This window comes from Rhinopithecus roxellana, chromosome 14 (genome assembly GCF_007565055.1).
Source record: "Rhinopithecus roxellana isolate Shanxi Qingling chromosome 14, ASM756505v1, whole genome shotgun sequence".
In the NCBI taxonomy this organism is placed as follows: Eukaryota; Metazoa; Chordata; class Mammalia; order Primates; family Cercopithecidae; genus Rhinopithecus; species Rhinopithecus roxellana.
The window spans coordinates 89,496,698-89,516,112 of record NC_044562.1 but is presented as its reverse complement, the minus strand read 5'-3'; the positions used below and the strand labels follow the sequence as shown (position 1 = coordinate 89,516,112).

Below are 19,415 nucleotides of genomic sequence, written 5' to 3'. Positions count from 1 at the left end.
TCCTCGACCCCGTCGCCCACTCTGGCCGCTCTTGAGGAGCCCTTCAGCCTGCCGCTGCACTGTGGGAGCCTCTCTCCGGGCTGGCCGAGGCTGAAGCCAGCTCCCTCTGCTTGCGGAGAAGTGTGGAGGGAGAGGTGCAGGCCGAAACCAAGGCTGCGCAAGGCGCTGGCGGGCCAGCGTGAGTTCCGGGTGGGCGCGGGCTGGCGGGCCCGCACTCAGAGCAGCCGGCTGACGCTGCGCTGCGGGCCCCAGTCAGTAAGGGGCTTAGCACCAGGGCCAGCAGCTGCGGAGGGTGCGCCCGGTCCCACAGGAGTGCCAGCCCTCCCGCGCCGCCTGCCCTGCCCGAGGACCGCCCGTCCCCCCGCCCTGACCTGTGGGCTCCCGCGAGGCCTAAGCCTCCTCCAAGGGCGCCGGCCGCGGCTCCCCGGTGCCTGCTCCCATCGACCGCCCAAGGGCTGAGGCGTGCAGGCCCACAGGTGGCGGGCAGCTCCACCTGCGGCCCTGTGTGGGATCCACTAGGTGAAGCAAGCAGCGCTCCTAAGTCTAGTGGGGACTCGGAGAACCTTTATGTCTAGCTAAGGGATTGTGAATAGACCAATCAACACTTTGTGTCTAGCTCAAGGCTTGTAAACACACCAGTCAGCACCCTGTGTCTAGCTCAAGGTTTGTAAATATACCTATCAGTACTCTGTATCTAGCTAATCTAGCAGGGACTTGGAGAACTTTTCTGTCTAGCACCCTGTGTCTAGCTAAAGGATTGTAAACGCATCAATCAGCGCTCTGTGTCTAACTCAGGGATTGTAAATGCACCAATCAGCACTCTGTCAAAATGGACCAATCAACTCTCTGTAAAATGGACCAATCAGCTCTCTGTAAGATAGACCAATCAGCTCTCTGTAAAATGGACCAATCAGCAGGATGTGGGTGGGGTCAAATAAGGGAATAAAAGCAGGTCTGCCTGCACTGCCTCTAACAACTGGTTTGGATTCTTTTTCTTACCATGGAAGAGTTGTGGTTTTTGCAGTATATTTTGCTGCTGCTCATTGAGTTCATGCCACGTTTGTGGGTTGTGACACTCACTCTGAGGACCTCCGGTTTCAGTCATCAGGCCAGCAAAACCACGAACGCACTGGGAGGACCGAGCACCACCTCCAGAGACGCTGCCGTAAGAATTGTAACACTGGGCTGGGTGCTGTGGCTCAAGCCTGTAATCTCAGCACTTTTGGAGGCTGAGATGGGCGGATCACGAGGTCAGGAGTTCGAGACCATCTTGGCTAACACGATGAAACCCCATCTCTACTAAAAAATACAAAAAACTAGCCGGGTGAGGTGGCTGGGGCCTGTAGTCCCAGCTACTCGGGGGGCTGAGGCAGGAGAATGGCGTAAACCCGGGAGGCGGAGCTTGCAGTGAGCTGAGATCTGGCCACTGCACTCCAGCCCGGGCGACAGAGCGAGACTGTCTCAAAAAAAAAAAAAAAAAAAAATTGTAACACTCACCGTGAAGGTGTGCAGCTTCACTGGTAAAGACAGTGTAGACCATGAACCCACTAGAAAGAAGAAACTCAACATATCTGAATATCAGAAGGAACAAACTCCATCTTTAAGAACTGTAACAGTTAGCCTGAGGGTCTGTGGTTTCGTTCTTGAAGTCACTGAGACCAAGAACCAACCAATTCCGGACACAATTGCACTGCAACCTGGGCAACAAGAGTGAGACTGCATCTCAAAGAAACCGAAAAAAAAAAAAATTAGCTGGGTATGGTGGTGGGCACCTATAATCCCAGCTACTCAGATGCCTGAGGCACAAGAATCGATGGAACCCCAGAGATGGAAGTTGCAGTAAGCTGAAATTGTGCCACTGCACTTCAGCTTGGGCGACAGAGTGAGACTATCTCAAACAAAACAAAACAAAAAACTAAGGCGAGCTCAGGGAGGACAAACCTCCCGTGGAGTAGAATAGCAAAAGTCCGTTTGATTTTGATTTTCAGTGTGAATACAGTCTGTGACAGCAGCATCTCACGAAGAAAAAAAAAAGATAAATATTATCTTCCTCATGGGCTTACGATAAAGGTTAAATTAATACATGTAAAACATTTAGAAGAGTGCCTGGCATGTAGAATTACTTAATAGATGTTAGTCATTATTATCAAGGCTTCTTAACTTGGAATGTATAGAGGAACTTCTTGAATGCTCTGAAAATATTTTAAATACGTTGACGTTAAATACCATCTTTATTTTAAAATAGTCTGGCCTGGACTGGAAGGGAACACACCAATAAACGTTAATGAGAGTTATTGTGAAGTATTTGTTCATTGGTTATTTTAAATTTTATACTTTAAATTTTCTGTACTTTCCAAAGGTTTGGTAAAATCCAATCTTTAATAGAAGTTTTAAATATTTTAAGGACAGAAAAAAATCTCAGATATTGAGACACTTTATTTAAAAAGACTACATCAGAGAAAATGAACCAAATACCATCATACTTCTACACTTTAACACCAAGTGCCAAAATGCGGTGAAGTAACATCTGCGAAGTTTGAGGGAAAATGATTGTGACCTAAGAATCCTATATCCAGTTAAGCTGTACTTCTCATGCAGTCTGATAGAAAGTACTATCACACCTTCATTCCTTCAAGGACTCAAAGTATAGTACCCATGTACACTTTATAGAAAAATATTATTCAGAGAAGTCTAGCAGATCTCCTAATTTGGAGGTTAAGTTAAATAATTTTTTAACTTAAAAAATGCTTGAAGTGAGTCGTAGTGGCTCATGCCTGTAATAATGCCAGCACTTCGGGAGGCTGAGGTGGGAGGATAACTTGAGGCCAGGAATTCAAGGCTGCAGTGAGCTATGATCATGCCACTGCATTCTGGCCTGGGTGACAGAGTGAGACCCTGTCTGTAATAAAGCAAACAAAAAACGTTTGAACAGGAAAAACTATAATAAAATAAATGGAAGTAAACAATGATCAATGCCAGGCATGGTGGTGGCTCAGGCCTGTAAGCCCAGCACTTTGGGAAACCAAGGCAGGAGGATCACTTGAGTCCAGGAGTTCCAGACCAGCCTAAGCAGCATAGCAAAAATCTCTACCAAAAAAAAAAAAAAACAGGCCGGGCGCGGTGGCTCATGCTTGTAATCCCAGCACTTTTGGAGACCAAGGTGGGTGGATCACCTGAGGTCAGGAGACCAAGACCACCCTGGCCGACATGGTGAAACCCTCTCTCTACTAAAATACAAAAAATTAGCCGGACATGATGGTGCGTGCTAGTAGTCCCAGCTATTTGGGAGTCTGAGGCAGGAGAACTGCTTGAACCTGGGAGGTAGAGGTTGCAGTAAGCCAAGATTGCGACCCTGCACTCCAGCCTGGCAACAGAACGAGACTCTGTCTCAAAAAAAAAAAAAAAAAAAAAAAAAAAAAAAAAAAAAAAAAAAAAAATTTGCCAGGCATGGTGTCACATGGTACTGAGTAGCTTGTAGTCCCAGCTACTCAGGAGGCTGAAGTGGGAGGATCGTTTGAAACCAGGAGGTCGAGGCTGCAGTGAGCCATGAATGTGCCACTGCACTGCAGCCTGGGTGACAGAGTAAGCCTCTGTCTCAAAAAAAGAAAAGAAAAAAGAAAATAATCAAGTAATACAGAGTTTAACCCAAACAAGTTATAATAAAAAAATTTAAAAAACTAAGTTTCCCTATTTACTCAAAGTTTCTTGAGAAAAAGAAACAAGATAACAAAGAAAGAAACAAGGACTCCTTTGCTGTCTGCTAGGCATTTTTCAGTGAACCTCCTTCTCAGCAAATGACACCCACTCACTCACTCAAGACATTTTCATCATAAAGCAGAAGTGGGAAGAAATCAGCCCTCAGGTGTTTGGGCTGCACTACAGCTGCTGATCAACTGCCTTTAGTGACTCAGGCCAAGTTATAAACAAAGGGTGAACCTCAATGTCTGTGCAGGACTCAACTTGATAGGAAATCAAGGGAATTCAAAAACAATCATCCAACATTACATGGTTTGGCCTTTTGTTTTTTGGAAAACTGTACTTTTTCACAATCTTTGCCTGGAACTTTCTGTTATTGGCTATATCCCTTCCTATAGATTCTTTTAAAAGTCTTTGAGTGTCACCCTGAGGGTTAATTTGTTCCAGAATAACAAGGAAAATAATGCTAGACCTCATCAGGATGCCTGGATTCTAGTGCAGCTCTACTCATTAGGAGAGTAATCCGTGAATTAGTGATCAAAATATTTTTGAGTCTTAGTGTCTTTATCTCTAATTACTTCAGTCAGGGTCAGATAAATTAACGAATGCAAAAATGTCCACTGAACATTCTAAAATCCATATGATATGTTTTGGCTCTGTGTCCTCACCCAAATCTTATGTTGAATTATGACCTTTAGTGTTGGAGGAGGAGTCTGGTGGGAGGTGACTGGATCACGGTGTGATTGAATCAGATTTCTTTTTCTTTTTCTTTTTGAGACAGAGTCTTGCTATGTTGCCCAAGCTGAAGTGCAGTGGCTCAATCTTGGCTCACTGCAACCTCCGCCTTCCAGGTTCAAGCAGTTCTCCCTGCCTCGGCCTCTCGAGTAGCTGGGATTATAGGTGCCTGTCACCACACCTGGCTAATTTTTGTATTTTTTAGTAGATGAGGTTTTGCCATGTTGGCCAGGCTGGTCTTGAACTCCTGACCTCAGGTGATCCGCCTGCCTTGGCCTCCCAAAGTGCTGTGATTATTGGCATGAGCCACCACGGCCCAGCCGGAATCAGATTTCCCCCTTGCTGTTCTTGTGATAGTGAGTTCTCAAGAGTTCTGGTTGTTTAAAATTGTGTAGCACTTCCCCTTTCGCACTCTCTTGCTGCACCGTGTGAAGATTATGCCTGCTTCCCCTTCCCCTTTCTGCCATGATTGTAAGTTTCCTGAGGACTCCTCAGCCATCCGTCCTGTAAATTGGGTCAACTGTGAGCCAACTAAACACCTTTTCTTTATAAATTACCCAGTCTCAGGTAGTTCTTTATAAGTAGTGTGAGAACAGACTAATACACTATATAAATGTAAAATACTATTGTTACTTTTTCACTTTGGAATCATCATTATTAAAACAGTCTTGATAGCGCGATCTTGGCTCACTGCAGCCTCCACCTCCTGGGTTCAAGCGATTCCCCTGCCTCAGCCTCCCGAGTAGCTGGCACTATAGGCACATGCCATCACGCCCCACTAGTTTTTGTATTTTTAGTAGAGATGAGGTTTCACCATGTTGGCCAGGATGGTCTCAATCTCTTGAGATCCGCCCGCCTCAGCTTCCCAAAGTGCTGGGATTACAGGCATGAGCCACCACGCCTGGCCATCCTTAACTGGAATATTTCTATTTCAGAAAGAAATTTTATAATTAAATAAAGTTCATGCTATTCCCTCCACCTGGAAAAACCTTTTTGTTTTCACCTGGCAAAATTCTAACCATCCTTCAAATCCCAGTTATCCTGCAACCTTCCCAGTGAACCCTTTCTAGACTTGTTTAAGAGAGTTGCCATTCCCTCCTGTGGATCTCCACTCCCCTTTGCACATATCTTTTATACTTACCAATTTAGGGTTAACATATATGTTATGATGGGAAAATATTATATATGGAACAGCTGCCCCAGTATTCCTGGGGGTGAAAGGAGTAGGAGGGTTTGAAGGGGAGACCTTGAGAAGTCTGAGTGCAGGTAGAACTGTTATCCACCAAACAAAGACTGGAGTTTGTAGTAAAGTTTTCTCCAGAGAAACGAGGCAAGTAAAGGAGATACTTTTAAATAAGAAAGCATATCTGATGCTCTTCAGATCACATTGCTGAGCACTGTTCCTATATAATCTTGCCTGGAATCCTCTGGCTCTCCTATAGGGATAAATTAGGATGCTGAGGACAAAAAACTTTACTATTATTATTATTATTATTATTATTATTATTATTATTATTATTATTTTGAGACAGAGTTTTGCTCTTGTCACCCAGGCTGGAGTGCAATGGCACGATCTTGGCTCATTGCAAACTCTCCCTCCCGTATTCAAGCGATTCTTGTGCCTCAGCCTCCCGAGTAGCTGGGATTATAGGCATGCGCCACCACACCCGGCTAATTTTGTATTTTTTCAGTAGAGACAGGGTTTCTCCATGTTGGTCAGGCTGGTCTTGAACTCCCAATCTCAGATGACCCACCCACCTAGGTGTCCCAAAGTGCTGGGATTACAGGCGTGAGCCACCACACCCGGCCATTTATTTATTTATTTGTTTATTTGAGACAGGGTGTCACTCTGTGGCCCAGGCTGGAGTGCAGTGGCAAGATCTCAGCCCACTGCAACCTCCATCTCCTGGATTCAAGCGATTCTCCTGCCTCAGCCTCCCGAGTAGCTGGGACTATTGGTGCGCACCACTACGCCCAGGTAATTTTTGTGGGGGTTTTTTTTTGTCTTTTTTTTTTTTTTTTGAGACGGAGTTTCACTCTTGTTGCCCAGGCTAGCGTGCAATGGCATGATCTTTGGCTCACCTCAACCTCCGCCTACCAGGTTCAAGCGATTCTCCTGCCTCAGCCTCCCAAGTAGCTGGAATTACAGGCATGTGCCACCACGCCCAGCTAATTTTGTATTTTTAGTAGAGACGGGGTTTCTCCATGTTGGTCAGGTAAGTCTCAAACTCCTGACATCAGGTGATCTGCTTGCCTCGGCCTCCCATAGTGCTGAGATTACAGGTGTGAGCCACCGCACTCGGCCTAATTTTTGTATTTTTAGTAGAGACGGGGTTTTACCACATTGGCCAGGCTGGTCTCGCACTTCTGATCTCAAGTGATCCACCTGCCTTGGCCTCCCGAAGTGCTGGGATTACAGGTGGGAGCCACCATGCCTGGCCCCAAAACTTTAATATCTAAACACTCTCTTTTGCTGGAGGTTGCAGTGAGATCACACCACTGTACTCCAGCCTGGGCAACAGATCAAGACTCTGTCTCAAAGAAATTTAAAAAATAGGCTGGGCGCAGTGGCTCAAGCCTGTAATCCCAGCACTTTGGGAGGCCGAGACGGGCGGATCACGAGGTCAGGACATTGAGACCATCCTGGCTAACACGGTGAAACCCCGTCTCTACTAAAAAAATACAAAAAAAAAAAAAAAAAACTAGCCAGGCGAGGTGGCGGGCGCCTGTAGTCCCAGCTACTCGGGAGGCTGAGGCAGGAGAATGGCGTAAACCCAGGAGGCGGAGCTTGCAGTGAGCTGAGATCCGGCCACTGCACTCCAGCCTGGGCGACAGAGCGAAACTCCGTCTCAAAAAAAAAAAAAAAAAGAAAGAAATTTAAAAAATAAAATAAATAAACATTCTCTTTTTTACAATTAAAAAGGTAAAGTAACCTCATTAAAGAAAGCTTATAGGCCGGGCGTGGTGGTTCACGCCTGTAATCCCAGCACTTTTGGGAGGCCAAGGTGGGCGGATCACAAGGTCAGGAGATCGAGACCATCCTGGCCAACGTGGTGAAACCTCATTTCTACCAAAAATACAAAAATTAAGCCAGGCACAGTGGCTTACGCCTGTAATTCCATCCCTTTGGGAGGCGGAGGCGGGCTGATCTTGAGGTCAAGAGATCAAGACCATCCTGGCCAACATGGTGAAACCCAGTCTCTACTAAAAATAACAAAAATTAGCTGGGTGTGGTGGCATGCACCTGTAGTCCCAGCACTTTTGGGAGGCCAAGGCAGGCGGACCACGAAGTTAGGAGATTGAGACCATCTTGGCTAGCATGGTGAAACCCCGTCTCTACTAAAAATACAAAAATTAGCTAGGCATAGTGGCCGCACCTGTAGTCCCAGCTACTTGGAAGACTGAGGCAGAATTGCTTGAACGTGGGAGGTGGAGGTTGAAGTGAGCTGAGATCATGCCACCGCATTCCAGCCTGACGACAGAGCGAGACTTTGTCTCAAACAAAACAAAACAAAACAAAACAAAAAGTAACTGGGTGTGGTGGCACACACCTGTAATCCCAGCTACTTGGGAGGCTAAAGCAGGAGAATTGCTTGAACCCAGGAGGCAGAGATTGCAGTGAGCCGAGATCATGCTACTGCACTCCAGCCTGGCGACAGAGCAAGATTCCATCTCAAAAGAAAAAAAAAAATCGCAGAAAATTTATATATATATATTTTTTGAGATGGAGTCTCGCTCTGTCGCCTAGGCTGGAGTGCAGTGATGTGATCTCAGCTCACTGCAAGCTCTGCCTCCTGGGTTCATGCCTTTCTTCTGCCTCAGCCTCCCGAGTAGCTGGGACTACAGGTGCCCACCACCACGCCTGGCTAATTTTTTCTATATTTTAGTAGATGGGGTTTCACCGTGTTAGCCAGGATGGTCTCAATCTCCTGACTGCCTCGGCCTCCCAAAGTGCTGGGAAATTTTATATACTCTTAAGTATATATATATAGATGAGACTGTCCTAAATTGGTTGTCTCCTCCACTAGAAGGCAATCTTCATAAGTAAAGGCACTTGGTTTATTTTGTTCACTGTTGTATCTGCATCACATAGAATAGTTCCTGGCATAGGTCCTTAGTAAATATTTGCAGAATGAATCACGAATTAAGAGCTCTATAGATTGGATGTCCATAGCTTTTGCACAGCCTTAGCTTCTCTGCAAATACTAAGAGTCAAGTAGCCCCATGCACCAGGGGACCAGAGGCTGGGAGACTACCAGTTGAGTGCAAAAGTGGAGCAAGTGGAGAAGAGGCTGCAAGGACTATGAAGGCCACTTGCAAGCTAATGTGTTAGCCTGTCATTGTTTCATGGATGCTGGCAATAGTCATGACACTCCTTGGTCAGAGAGAGAGGAATTCATTACTCATGGCACAGCAGATAGCATGTGTCAGCCTATTTGGATTGGTTTCCCTTGCCCTCAAGTTCTAATGGGGCAACACAATGAGCCCAGATGACACATGTATCTGCAGTGGTTTGCATTACAGCAGAGGAACCCTGGGCCAAGGGCTCAGCACTTATTGAGCAAGTAGCAAACAAGCCAATCCCCATTCCCTCTAGGGAGCAAGCAGTTACAGGTAATTACAGTAGTTGCCTTGGCCTAGTTATATCTGCATGAGTAGCTATAGACATTGCTCAGTATCAGGAGCCTGAAAGTCTTGTGGATTGGCCTACTCAGCAAGAGAATGCAGGCATGTTCAGGGCCCAAAGTGGAGTGGCTCTCTCAGCACAAGGCAGCTGAGTTATCAGCAAAGGAGGGTGACATTGAATGCTGCCAGCTTGACCCACGCTCACTAGACTCCAAATCCTAGCTAAGAGAAGCATTTAGCAGATACAATATTCAACCTTCTGAGGGCATCATTCAGCACACAGGTTTGAATGATCAAATTGGGGAGAAGTGTGGAAAGTAAAGAGTCTGGCCCAGCATAGTGGCTCATACCTGTAATGTCAGCAATCTGGGAGGCTGAGGTGGGAGGATCACTTGAGGCCAGAAGTTTGAGACCAGCCTAGGCAACATAGTAAGACCCCATCTCTACAAAAAATACGAAAATTAGCCCAGCTACTCGGGAGACTGAGGTGGGAGGACAGCTTGCGCCTGGGAGGTTGAGGCTGCAGTGAGTTGTGATGGCGCCACTGCACTCCAGCCTGGACGACAGAGCAAGACACTGTTGAAAGAAAGAAAAGGAAAGAAAGGAAAGAAAAAGAAAAAGAAAAGAGAAGAAAAAGAAAAGAAAGAAAGGCCGGGCGTGGTGGGTCATGTCTGTAATCACATTCGGAGGCCGAGGCAGGTGGATCACCTGAGGTCAAGAGTTCAAGACCAGCCTGACCAACATGGTGAAACCCCATCTCTACTAAAAAATACAAAAAATTAGCTGGGCATGGTGGTGGGCACCTGTAATCCCAGCTACTTGGGAGACTGAGGCAGGAGAATCACTTGGATCTGGGAGGCAGAGTTTGCAGTGAGCCGAGATCGCACCACTGCACTCCAACCTGGGCAATAGAGTGAGACTCCGTCTCAAAAAACAAAAACAAAAAAAAAAAAAACAAAAAAAGAAAGAGGAAGAAGAAAGAAAGAAAGAGAAAAAGTGCATGAAAGAAAGAGAAGGAAGGAAAGAAAGAAAAGAAGAAAGAAAGAAAAAGAAAGAAAGGAAAAAAAAGAAAGAAAAGAAAGAGAAAAAGGAGGGAGGGAAGAAGAAAGAACTTCAAAGAGGTTGCTTGCCTTTGCAAAAAATGTATTATATGGCAGAGTTGTGTGGCAAAGCTTACAATGACTCTAGGGCTTTGCATCGGTCACGAATGGCTACCAAGGGAAAATTGAGATGTCCTCAACTGTGGCCTTACCCCTGCAGCCTTTTAACATGGTAGGGTGCCCAGTCCTGGGGATAGAAGGCTGGGTTTCTGTCTAGCTCTACTGCTAACATGTTCTGGAACTTCGAGGCAATCCTTTAACTTTATTGGACAGAATTATCCCTAGATTAGGATAATTCTGGCTGCAACTGCCTATGTATGATTTATTATTCCTTTTAGGACTTCTTGGCTCATACTGGTATGATTTTGTCTGATAAAAATAGTGCTGAAGTCATTGTGTGTATAGTAGGTTTAGAGAAAGATATATTTTTTGCAAGGTGGGATCTCTCATTTGAGTTTCCCTTTATTTTTCAGAAAGAATGAATGTTTAAAGCCCCACATTCTTCTACACTGCTCCACCACTCCATCCTTAGCCCATGAGATGCTTTTAGGTCTCATTCCCCTTGGGTTCAGACTTATCTCTGAGGACTCGATTAGCAGATCTGTGAAAGAGAGATAATATTTGTTCTGCTGACTTCATGTGGTTAGAGTGAGAATCACATGAAATTTAATGAAAGAAAATTAGAAGTGTAACTGCCTTTAGATACCATCTAGGACCACCCTGCATTTTACAGACAATGAAACTAAGTCCCAACCAGCGTGGTGGCACCCACCTGTAGTCCCAGCTACTCAGGAGGCTGAGATGTGATGATGATTCCTTGAGCCCAGGAGTTCGAAGCTGTAGTGAGCTATGATTGTGCCACTGCATGCCAGCCTGGGCAACAGAGTGAGATCCATTTCAAAAAAAGAAAGAAAAGGAAAAAAGAAAAAAAAAAAAAAAAACTGAGGCCCAGAGATGTGTCAAAGGCTTAAGAACATGAAAGTGGCTGAGCAGGTCTAGAGCACAGATTTGGCACTTTTCCCCTGTATACTTTATTGCCTCATATTATATGCAAAGCACTTTGAAAATATGTAGCGTCTTGGCTGGGTGTGTTGACTCATGCCTATAATCCCAGTACTTTGGGAGGCCAAGGCAGATGGATCACTTGAGGTCAGAAGTTCAAGACCAGCCTGACCAACATGGTGAAATCTCATCTCTACTAAAAATACAAAAATTAGCTGGGCGTGGTGGTGGGCACCTGTAATCCCAGCTACTCAGGTGGCTGAGGCAGGAGGATTGCTTGAGTCCAGGAGGCAGAGATTGCAGTGAGCCAAGATTGTGCCACCTTACTCCAGCCTAGGCAAGAGTGAGACTCTGTCTCAAAAAATTTATATATAATCTTAATTCAGTCTATTTTCTTTCATTTTTTTGTGTTTTTTTTTGAGACAGGATCTCACTCTTGCCCAGGCTGGAGTGCAGTGCTGTGTTCGTAGCTCACTACCGCCTCCATCTGCTGGGCTCCAATCGATACTCCCACCTCAGCCTCCTCAGTAGATGAGACTACAGGTGTGCACCACCACGCTTGCCTAATTTTTTAATTTTTTGTAGAGTCAAGGTCTCACTCTGTTGCCTAGGCTGGTCTTGACCCATAGTGCCTGGCTGGCTTTTTTCACTGCAAGCAGGAGAGACATTCCTAGGAGGTAATTTATTATAAAGATACAGGGATAGGAAGTAGTCAGGGCTTAGGAGGAACTGGAACCAGAAACTAGAAAGGTATCAAGAATCATGATAGCGACTTAGTCCATGCCATCTCTGTGTCTCTCTGGAACCATGTGGTCTCCCATTTGTTCACTTTCCTTCTATTTTTATAGCTTCCTCTGCCTCTCTGTGCTCCTTTATTTTTATTTTTTTGGAGACAGAGTTTCACTCTTGTTGCCCAGGTTGGAGTGCAATGGCGTGATCCCTGCTCACTGCAACCTCTGCCTCCTGCTTTCAAGCAATTCTCCGGCCTCAGCCTCCCGAGTAGCTGGGATTACAGGTGTATGTCACCATGCCTAGCTAATTTTTTGTATTTTTAGTAGAGACGGCATTTCACCATGTGGGCCAGGCTGGTCTTGAACTCCTGACCTCAGGTGATCTGCCTGCCTTGGCCTCCCAGTGCAGGGATTACAGACATGAGCCACTGTGCCCAGCCCTCTCTGTGCTCTTAGTGAGAAAGGGCCACAGATATATTTTAAGTTTCATGACATTTTCGTTCAAGCACTTAATAGAAACATACTAGATCTTAGTCCAAATGTCCAGAAGAAGCTTATTGGTTCATCTTTTTTTTTTTTTTTTTTTGAGACAGAGTCTCGCTCTGTTGCCCAGGCTGGAGTGCAGTGGCGTGACTTCGGCTCACTGCAAGCTCTGCCTCCCGGGTTCACGCCATTCTCCTGCCTCAGCCTCCCAAGTAGCTGGGACTACAGGCGCCAGCCACTATGCCCAGCTAATTTTTTTTTGTTTTTGTATTTTTAGTAGAGACTGAGTTTCACTGTGTTAGCCAGGATAGTCTCAATCTCCTGACCTCCTGATCCACCCGCCTCGGCCTCCCAAAGTGCTGGGATTACAGGCGTGAGCCACCGTGCCTGGACTATTGATTTGTCTTGAGTCGAGTGTTTACCCATTATCTAGTCCAATTAGCCACAGCCAAGGCAGACAGTTCACATAGTGTAAATTTAACTATAGGGCTGTACTCAGGGTTAGCCAAACTGGGAGGTTGGCGGGAACAGTCCCCACAAGATTACCCCTACTTCTGACACCAGCTGCAAGTTCAGGGGTTTCCTCAAAACACCCCAGGTTTGACAATTCTCTAGAAAGACTCACAGAAGTCACTGAAAACTGTTATACTCCCAGTTACTGTTTATTATAGAGAAAGGATGGAAATTAAAATCAGGCAAAGGAAGAGACACATAGGGCAGAGTCCAGGAGAGGTTCACGTGTAGTACTTTGGTCATCTTCTGCCTGTGGAGTCATGGACAGTGTTATCTCCTCCTGGTCACGATGTGTGACAATACACACATGCATTACCAACCAAGGAAGTTCACTGGAGCCTGAGTCTGAGGTCTGCAGAGTTTTTACTGGGGCTTGATCACACACTGCTTTTGTGGCTGCCCTTGAGTATACTCCTCTCCCAGAGTCATGTTAGTACCTTTAGCCTCCAGTTCCTCCAGAGGTTAGAACTGAAACAGCATGACCCAGAGCCTAAATCCCATTGTTAGACTGCCCACTAGCCAGAACGCCAAGCAAACAGACACTCCTATCACAAAGGACATTTCTGGGGCCTGGAGGTCACCTCCCCTCTACCCGAGGGCAAAGGCCAGGCCTCTCTTTGGGTGGTTTTGTGCTAGAGTCTCGCTCTGTTGCCCAGGCTGGAGTGCAGTGGTGTGATCCTGGGTCGCTGCAACCTCTGCCTCCTTGGTTCAAATTATTCTCCTGCCTCAGCCTCCCAAGTAGCTGGGATTATAGGGGTGTGCCACCATGCCCAGCAAATTTGTTTGTATTTTTAGTAAAGACGGGGTTCTCCATGTTTGCCAAGCTGGTCTCGAACTCCTGACCTCAAGTGATCCACCTGCCTTGGTCTCCCAAAGTGCTGGGATTATAGGCATGAGCCATATTGCACCTGGCCAGGGTTAAGTTAATTCTTCATTATACAGACACACTTCCATTTTTGAAGAAGGGGAAATGTTCTCAAGAAGAAGGACATTTCAGGTAAATAAACCCCCCATAGATCTATTCCATTGTATGTTAGATAGGTTAAATAATTCCAGATTCTGTAATAAATAAACCCTGTGATTCCAGTAGTTTAACATAATAAAAGTTTATTTCTCTTGTTCACAGTCCAATGTGGGTTGCTGGAAGGGTATGGGGAGTGGAAGGAAGAGAGAGGGAAAGAAGTAAGAAGAGAGAGAGAGGGGATGGTGGGAGAAGGAGGTAGCATAAGGGAAGGAGTCTTGCTCCATATGATTACTCAAGGACAAAGGCTTTTTCCATCTTGTGGTTCCACCCTTTTCTTTGTCCCTTTCTTTGTCATCTCCATTCAGCAAGAGAAGGGATGGCCAAAGAGTGAGGATTGTGCTTGAGAGGTTTTTATGGACCTAGAAGTGGTGCCCACCACTCTTGCTCACATTCCACAGGCCAGCATAGTCACATGGTCCCACCTAACTGCACTGGAGGCTGGAAGAGGGACTCTGGCTGTAGGCCAGGAAGAAGAAAAGAATACAATCACTGGTGAGCACCGACAGTCTTTGCCACATATAAACCGATCATGTGACACCAACATTAGCTAAGTCAGAATTTATTTTTCTTTCTTTGGAATTCCTTCAGCAATTACATACCCTCTATATCATAATTTTGTCACATTAAATTGTATATTGCCTTAGATTTATGTCTTCTGCCTCCATTTTTACATCATAAGCAGGGATCATTCTTCAGCTGCTTTGGTTTTTACCATGATGCAGGCTATAAGGTCAGCACTGTAAGTACATTTAAAAATCATGCTGAATTATTTCAGTAAAGACTTAGGAAGCTGGAATTTGCAGTCTGGAAACAAGCTTGGTTTAGTTGCTATGGCACAAAGTAATGATTTAAATATATACAAGGATGTTTATAATCACAAAAAAACAGTAGAAAGGGAGTTAAATATCCATTAAATGTATATAGTGGGCGGTGGTTGAGGAGCAGCTATGCTTGGGTTGTGACTGGCATTGGTCAGGCAGATGGCTTCTCGGTGGCAGAGAATGGGGACCTCTATGCACTGGAGATCTCTCCAGCACCAGGAGCAGCTGGAGGACAGCAAGGAGCTGCAGCCTGTGGCCAGCCAGCCATCAGGATAACTCCATGGGGGCCCTGGGGTCTCTGTGCAGACAGTTCCAAAGGAGGCTGCCCCTGAGAGCCATCAACCTCAACTTCTGCGCAGGCCTTTCCTGGAAATGCCTGGAAACCCCAGAGCCAGGGCAGCAAGGCTTCCACGCTATAGCTCACTCAGCTAAGAGTGCCTTGGGTGCCATGTCCCAGAGAATCCAGGAGTCCTGCCAAAGTGGCACCAAGTGGCTGGTGGAGATCCAAGTGAAGCCCAGGAGGAGGAAGAGAGGGGCACAGAAGGGCAGTGGATCCCCAACTCACAGCCTGAGCCAGAAGAACACCCGGCTGTCTGGAGACCCCCCCGGCCACTCAGCCACAGACCTCTGGGAGAAGGAGCATCACGACCTCTCTGCCCAGATAGGCTTCCATGCCTACCCATTACGGTGGTCGATGTAGGAGGCTGCCTTCTGGAGCCCCTACTCCTCAGCATAGCCCCTCTGCTCTCCCAGCCAGTCTGACAGTGACCTAGAGCCTATGGGGGCAGGAATTCAGCATTTCCAGAAGCTGTCCCAAAAGCTAGATGAAGCCATTATGGCAGAAGAGTGGTGCTGACATCCTCTCTCTCATTCATGGATGAGGAAGTGGCCTGCAGGAAATAAGCCCTGTCTGATCGCCAAGGCTTCATACCCAAGGTGTCTGTGCTTCCCCGTGAGCTTCCTGGAGGAAGCCCCCAGGAGCCATCAGTACCCCTGGGCCACTGCTAACAAGGACCTGACTAACAAGGGGTCCAGAGCCCCCCCCTGCTCCGGCCACATCTGGATCCATCAGTGACTACCTGCCACAGCCTTAGAGTGTCTTGGGAAGACCTTGCAGAGGTGGGGAGAATTTCTTAGGGGACCCTTGAGCTTAGAAACTGATCGTACACTTGACCTTGAGCCTTGTATTTGACTCATCTATAACATGAAGTGCTAGCATCAGATGTTAGAGAGCTCTTAGCTGTGCACCCAGGTGCCTGGTTTTGGGAGAGTCATCTGCAGAGTCACTCACCCGCTGTGTTTCCAGTGCTAAGGCTCTTGGGGGTCCCACTCTCATCCCTGCTTTCCCTACCAGGGACTTGGAGGAAGGCATAGGAGATATTTCCGGACTTAAGACCCTGGACTCACTGGTACCTATGTATATGTTCAATGCAGAGCACTGTGGGTGTGCCAGGAGGGGTAGCCCTATTCAAGAGCAATTTCTGCTCTCTGTAAATTATTTAAGAACCCTGCTTTGTCATTTTATTAGAAAGAAACTGGTGTGTGACTTTTCTAGATAACACTGTTTTCTCATAATAAAGACTTTGCATTTGAAAAAAAATGTATATAGTGACGTGGGAAAGATCTAACAATATATTGGTAAGTGGGCCGGGCACAATGGCTCACGCCTGCAATCCCAGCACTTTGGGAGGCCAAGGCGGGTGGATCATGAGGTCAGGAGTTCGAGATCAGCCTGGCCAACATGGTGAAACCCCGTCTCTACTAAAAATACAAAAATTAGCCAGGCGTGGTGGCGGGTGCCTGTAATCCCAACTACTCGGGAGGCTGAGGCAGAGAATTGCTGGAATCTGGGAGGCGGAGGTTGCAGTGAGTGGAGATCGAGCCACTGCAATCCAGCCTGGGTGACAGAGCAAGAATCCATCCAAAAAAAAATATATACACACACACACACACACGTATGTGTGTGTATATATGCACATATATGTATGTGTGTGTATATATATGTGTATATATATGTATGTGTGTGTATATATATATATATATATATATGGCCGGGTGCGGTGGCTCACGCCTATAATCCCAGCAGTTTGGGAGGTCAAGGTGGATAGGTCGCCTGAGGTCGGGAGTTCGAGACAAGCCTGACCAACATGGAGAAATCCCGTCTCTACTAAAAATACAAAATTAGCCGGGTGTGATGGCGCATGCCTGTAATCCCAGCTACTCAGGATGCTGAGGCAGGATAATTGCTTGAACCCAGGAGGCAGAGGAAGAGGTTGCGGTAAGCCAAGATCACGTCATTGCACTCCAGCCTGGGCAACAAGAGTGAAACTCCGTCTCAAAAAAATATGTATATATGTAAATGATATGCACATTCACACACACTAGAAAGGAGAAATGTATAGCAAAGTATTAATAGTAATTATCGGCCAGGTGTGGTGACTCATGCCTGTGATCCCAACACTTTGGGAGGCTGAGGCAGGAGAATTGCTTGAACCCAGGAAGAGGTTGAGACCAACCTGAGCAACATAGTGAGACGTCATCTCTACAAAAAGAAAAAAGGAAAAAGAAAAAAAATTAGCTAGGCATGGTGGCATGCACCTGTAGTCCCAGCTACTCAGGAGGCTGAGGGCAGAGGATTGCTTGAGCCTGGGATGTCAAAGTTGCAGTGAGCTGAGATTGCGCCACTGCACTCCAGCCTGGAGTCAAAAACAAAAACAAGAACAAAAGCAATTAACAGCCAGGCATGGTGTCTCACGCCTGTAATCCCAGCACTTTGGGAGGCCAAGACGGGTGGATCACCTGAGGTCAGGAGTTCAAGACCAGCCTGACCAACGTGGTGAAACCCTGTCTCTACTGACAATACAAAAATTAGCCAGGTGTGGTGGCAGGTGCCTGTAATCCCAGCTACTTAGGAGGCTGAGACAGGAGAATCTCTTGAACCCAGGAGGCGGAGGTTGTAGTGAGCTGAGGTCATGCCACTGCACTCCAGCCTGGGAGACAGAGCAAGACTCCATCTTTTTTTTTTTTTTTTTTTTGAGGAGGAGTCTCGCTCTGTCGCCCAGGCTGGAGTGCAGTGGCGTGATCTCGGCTCACTGCAAGCTTCGCCTCCTGGGTTCCCGCCATTCTCCTGCCTCAGCCTCCCGAGTAGCTGGGACTACAGGCGCCCGCCACCTCACCCGGCTAGTTTTTTGTATTTTTAGTAGAGACGGGGTTTCACCGTATTAGCCAGGAGGGAAGACTCCATCTTAAACAAACAAAGTAATTATCACTGCATAATGAGATTATGGATAATTCCTTCCTTCTTTCCTCCCCCTCCCCTCCCCTTCCTTCCCTTCCCTTTCCTTTCTTTGTCTTCTTCTTTCTCTCTCTTTCTCTCTCTCTCTTTCTTTCACAGGGTCTCACTATGTTGCCCAGGCTGGAGTGCAGTAGCTATTCACAGGCACGATCCCACTCTTGATCAGATCGACCTGCTCTGAGTTTTGACCTGCTCTGTTTCCAATCTGTGTTCACCACTCCTTAGGCAACCTGGTGGTCCCCTGCTCCTGGGAGGTCACCATATTGATGCTGAACTTAGTGCAGACATCCAATAGGCATAGCATACTACAGCCTAAACTCCTAGGCTCAAATGATCCTCCTGCCTCAGCCTCCTTAGTAGCTGGGACTACAGGTGAGTACCATTATGCCTAGCAATTTCTCCTATTTCTTATCTGAATTTTCCTACAATGAATCCAGATTACAAGTGTAAATTTTTTTTTTTTTTGAGACAGGGTCTTGCTCTGTTGCCCAGGCTGGAGTACAGTGGCATGATCATAGCTCACTGCAGGCTCTACCTTCTGGGCTCAAGCGATCCTCCCATCTCAGTCTCCTGAGTAGCTAGGACTACAGGCACATGCCATCACAGCTGGCTGATTTTTGTATTTTTTTTTAAAGATGAGGTCTCACTATGTTACTCAGGCTGGTGTTGAACTCCTGAGCTCAAGTGATCTTCCTGCCTCGTCCTCCCAAAGTGCTAGGATTACTGTCATGAGCCACCTCGCCTGGCACAAATGTAATTTTTGTTTGTTTGTTTGAGACGAAGTCTTGCTCTGTTGCCCAGGCTGGAGTGCAGTGGCGCAATTTCGGTTCATGTCATTCTCCTGCCTCAGCCTCCCGACTAGCTGGGACTACAGGCACCCGCCACCACACCCAGCTAATTATTTTGTAATTTTAGTAGAGATGGGGTTTCACCGTGTTAGCCAGGATGGTCTCTATCTCCTGACCTCGTGATCCACCCACCTTGGCCTCCCAAAGTGCTGGGATTACAGGCGTGAGCCACCGCATCTGGCCCACAAATGTAAATTTTTTTAACAAGTAAAAGGATCGAGGTAATTAAAGGTAAATCATGACTCATTATAACGGCACAATCAGATCAGGAAAACACTACCTTTTAAAATGACATCTTGGCAGCTGGGCGTGGTGGCTCACGCTTGTAATCTCCGAACTTTGGGAAGCTGAGGCTGGCGGATCACCTGAGGTCAGGAGTTCGAGGCCAGCCTGGCCAACATGGTGAAACCCCATCTCTACTAAAAATACAAAAATTAGTCAGACATTGTGGCTGGCAGGCACCTGTTATCCTGGTTACTTGAGAGGCTGAGGCAGGAGAATCACTTGAACCTGGGAGGCGGAGGTTGCAGTGAGCTGGGAT

At 46.6% G+C, this 19,415-nt stretch overlaps 1 pseudogene; it reads left to right on the top strand.

Annotated features, from left to right (window-relative positions):
• The first annotated feature begins 14,810 nt into the window (after positions 1-14,810).
• Positions 14,811-15,587, top strand: LOC104680811 (annotated as a pseudogene).
• The last annotated feature ends 3,828 nt before the right edge of the window (positions 15,588-19,415 follow it).